The sequence below is a fragment of the Onychostoma macrolepis genome, chromosome 15 (genome assembly GCF_012432095.1).
Source record: "Onychostoma macrolepis isolate SWU-2019 chromosome 15, ASM1243209v1, whole genome shotgun sequence".
Lineage (NCBI taxonomy): Eukaryota > Metazoa > Chordata > Actinopteri > Cypriniformes > Cyprinidae > Onychostoma > Onychostoma macrolepis.
In genome coordinates, this window is record NC_081169.1 from 10524884 (window position 1) to 10529389 (window position 4506).

The following is a 4506-nucleotide window of genomic DNA, read 5'->3' on the forward strand; positions in this document are numbered from 1 at the left end:
AGGTCACTCTGTCCTCCTATTGTCTGGGCCTGCTATTAGTATGTGTATGTGTGTTTATATGTATGTGTGTTGGTGTGTGAGAGAGAGAGTCTGTAAGAGTGTGAGTGTAAGTGTGAGTTTTGTATTTCTGCCCCTGCCGTTCCTGCACAAGGTTGTAGCACTTCAATTGATAAATGTGATCTAACAAAGATAAATGGCAAATTTTAACCATATATGCTGTTTATATTGCTTGTAATTGGGATAAAGTAAACATCTGTTGAATAATTTAACATATAATGTTTAATTGTGTTGAATTAAAAACCCAAAACTGCAGCAGGTCCACCAGACCCACAAACACTGGTTGAGTAACAAAATATGAAATATGAACACACAAGGGTTAAAAACTCACAAATCTCTCCTCAGCCAATCACATGGCAGCAAGGCATTGAACATGTACATATGGTCAAGACTATCCACTGAAGGCCAACCCGATCATCATAATAGGGAAAAAAGTGATATGGTTGTTGGTGACATACTGAGTGGTTGGAGGTCAGAAACTTCTGATCTACTGGGATTTTTATGGTTATCTATTTAATGGTTCAAAAAAAAAAAAAAAAAAAAAAAAATATATATATATATATATATATATATATATATATCCAGTGAGCAGCAGTTCTGTGGGTGAAAATGCCTTGTTGATGTCAGAGGTCAGAGTGGCCAGACTGGTTCGAGCTGATAGAAAGACAACAGTAGCTCAAATAACTACTTGTTACTCATATGCAGGCAGGGGCATTGAACTTGAGAAAAAAGAAAGAGAGAGTGCATAGAATGAACCAAGATAAAAATAAAAATAATAATAATTGTGCGAGGGGCCTAGAATCCCTAGCGACACCACGTGGAAGAGCATCTCTGAACACGAAACATGTCAAACCTTTGTAACAAACCTAAGAAACTAAGACTACAATTTGCACAGGCTCACCAAAACTGGACAATAGAAGACTGGAAAAAGGTTGCCTGGTCTAAAGAGTCTCAATTTCTGCTGTGACACTGCTGAAGGTAGGGTAATAACAACATGAAAGCATGGATCGATCCTTTCTTATATCATCAGTTCAGGTTGTTGGTGGTGTAATGGAGAGGGGGATCTTGGCAAATTTGGGCCCAGTACCAATTGAGCATTGATGCACAGTCTACCTGAGTATTGTTGCTAACCATGCTCATCCCTTTATGACCACAGCGTACCCATCTTACATTGTCTGCTTCCAGCAGGATAACATGCCGTCTATCATCTCAAACTAGTAAACAATGACAATGAGTTCTACACTTTTGATTATTTCACTGTTTATACTGAATCATAATAGTTTTAAACATTCAGTAAGGTGGATTTTCATATATAAAGATTGACAGTCTAACTGTGGGAAGGTAAAAATAAAATTAATTATTTCTGAATTCCCTCCCACATCATTACATTTGTTTCAAACGATTTTCCTTGATTAAAAGCTCGACAGTCCATTGATTTTACTACTGCGAATTCCAGTCTAACAAAAAACCGTGTAACACTTTAATGTGCTCTAAAAACGATAAAAGATAAAAAGTGAAAAGATATGAACTGCCTGAGGATGAAAAGATCACATGAAAAATGCAAAAGTAGCAAGAGATTGTCTAGCAAGTATTTCATCCTGGATTAAAAGAGTGATTTGGGTAGATTGATATAATTTAAAAGATTTTCTGCATGCTGCAGAGAACCGGCAGCTGCTGTTTTAGATTCTCTGAAAGAGAACGGATGAGAACGAGTCGGAAGGATTATTATGTCAGACACCCACAATGCTGTGCCAACTCAAGTGTTTAAGAGTCACATGGGTCATGATGAAATGAGAGCGCTCTGAAACTTCCTTGAACCCTGGACTGTATCCGTTTTATCTGCGACCTAAAAGACCAGGACCTCTCTTCGTCTTTAGCAGTTTGTCTACACCCCCGGGCTGCTCTTTGACCGTTACGTCACTCATTTGTTGGCTTTCTAAACACAATTTCCATCCTCTATCCTCTTATCTGCAATATAGTTTAAAATACTGCAGATTTTTGGAACTAGTTCAGATACTTTTTTTTTCTTTTTCATTGAAGGATTTAGGAAAGGAAACAAACAGCATTTATAAATCCTATAACATAACATTTTCAGCAGTGCATGCAATAAAAATACAGGTTAGACAGATTGCCCTCTGTCTTCATCCCTGTGGTATTGAAACTTCAAAGCCGATATAGATTCACTTCATGAATTTTCCCAGAAGATACAGTAAATAAACAGATATCATAGCCTTCTGTGAGGAATGATATATGCAGTTCCCACACATTGGAAGCCTTCCTTCTGCTTGTATACCACACTATTTTTAAACTCCAGTCTGTTGATTCGGCCTCAAACTATATCAAGTGTGATTCACAACGTTTGGGATCAGAATAGCCTCCATCTTAATACATGACGCCTAAATAAATCCTCCTCCTCGGATGTAATAAACAACTTCACACGGTTGTGACTAAAGAACATCCCCGGTGACGAGCAAGAACGTGGCGTCTTCTTCGGTACTGACCTCCAAAGAAAGTAACGACAGCGTCTCATCTTTGAGCAATCAGACAGACTGTCTCTTAGCAACAGGGTAATAAATGAGAATAGTGGAATAAACGTTGCCGTCAAGGCCGGCGCTTTCTGTAGGTTTGCCAAATGAGGTTATTAAGTGTATAAAATCATTTCTAAATATTGCGCTTAGATTCAAATGAAATCTAATTAAATCCCCAGTGTTACAGTCGGTAACCCGTAGATACGTTCTTCTCACTAAGAAATGACTCATGTTTCACTTCAGAATCAATAAAAAAGGATATATTATATTATATATGAAAACAAAATGATGGGTATTCTTAGGATTACCAAGTTTACCAAAATAAGAGGGATCATACAACATGTATGGTATTATTATTATTTTTATTTATTTTTATTTTTTAATCTAGTACTGTCCAATATAAGATACTTTACATCAAATAAAAAAAAAAAAAATAAAAAAATATATATATATATATATATTACTGCTGTCAATCGATAAAAAATAAATAAAATAATAATTGCATGTTTTCTTTTCTGAAATTAATCGTGATTAATCCCGCCTAACATTAAACTTTTGAAATATACTTTTATACTGCAATAATTTCACATATAATCTTCAAATTAATGTAGAAACAACATAAAGACAGTATATTTTTTAATATATGTTTAATGGCATATTTTCATTTATGACTAAAGGCCAGTATCACTGACACAAATACTACTGATTCCTCTAAAAATATATATTTTTCCCCCTAATATTTAACCATTGACTATAGCCATTCAACATTACAGTGTAATTGAGAACTATCAATTTTAATATTAGACTTTAATAAAATAACTTCTAACTTAGGTGAACTGTAAACAATCTTCACATAAACCCATTATAACCAATGCCATATTTAGCTACTTAATAGGAAATATACAGAAATTGAATAAAGCTATCAAACACTAAATTCTAAATTAAATATAGATGAATCCTTAAAGCTATGAAAGTTATTGATTTCCTTTTTTTTTTTTTTTTTTTTTTTTTGATGAACAGACATCACAGCAGCTGGGTTAATAGGTTATTTTGGGTGCCTTTAAGAGCACTGGAAAAAAAAAAATGCTACTAATTCATTTTTCCTTTTCTTTTTTCCCAACAGCAGGGGTGCTTTTTACCCCAAATACCATATTTTTACATATTCTTTCCTTATTTAAAAAATGTTGCTTTAATCATCTTAAACAAAACTGAAGATTGTTAAGAAGGCCTTTGTCTCAAAATATATGCATTAATTTTAGCGATTCTGCCACATGTACAACAGTTTAAAAAGCATAAAATATTAGATCAAGTAAGCACAGAATCAACTTTGCACTGCTGCGCATGATCGCATCAAGGATCAGACAAATATGCACGTGTATCTTGAAAAGCGAATGTTTTGGAAAGTACTACGCCACGTTGTTGTGCCATCTAGTAGTTTACATGAAAATAATATCAAAGGCGCCTTTTACCCCAGGGCGCCTTTAGCCCTGTTGTACCCTATATAGGGTGGTATGCTTATGGCCATGCCACCCTGAGCGCCGATCTCCTCTGATCTCGGAAACTAAGCAGGGTCTGGCCTGGTTAGTACTTGGATGGGAGACCGCCTGGGAATACCAGGTGCTGTAAGCTTGACTGGGATAGGGGAGTCAATAAATAAGCCCACTGAAAAGACATGATGTATACGTCGTCTCCCAGACGACCGAATCGGTTAAGGGATTAAATAAATAAAGATAAACCCTATATAGTCCACATGACAGAATAATAGCTGAATTTATAAAAATGACCCAGTTCAAAAGTTTATATATGAATTATTCTTAATACTGTGTCTATACCTCGACGATCCACAACTGTTGTTTGTTTGTTTTGTTTTGTGATGGTTTTTCATGAGTCCCCTGTTTGTACTGAACAGTTAAACTGCCTG

The 4506-nt window shown here is 35.4% G+C and overlaps 1 pseudogene; it reads left to right on the forward strand.

Moving 5' to 3' along the window:
* The first annotated feature begins 4098 nt into the window (after positions 1 to 4098).
* Positions 4099 to 4214, forward strand: LOC131521023 (5S ribosomal RNA; annotated as a pseudogene).
* Positions 4215 to 4506: the final 292 nt, after the last annotated feature.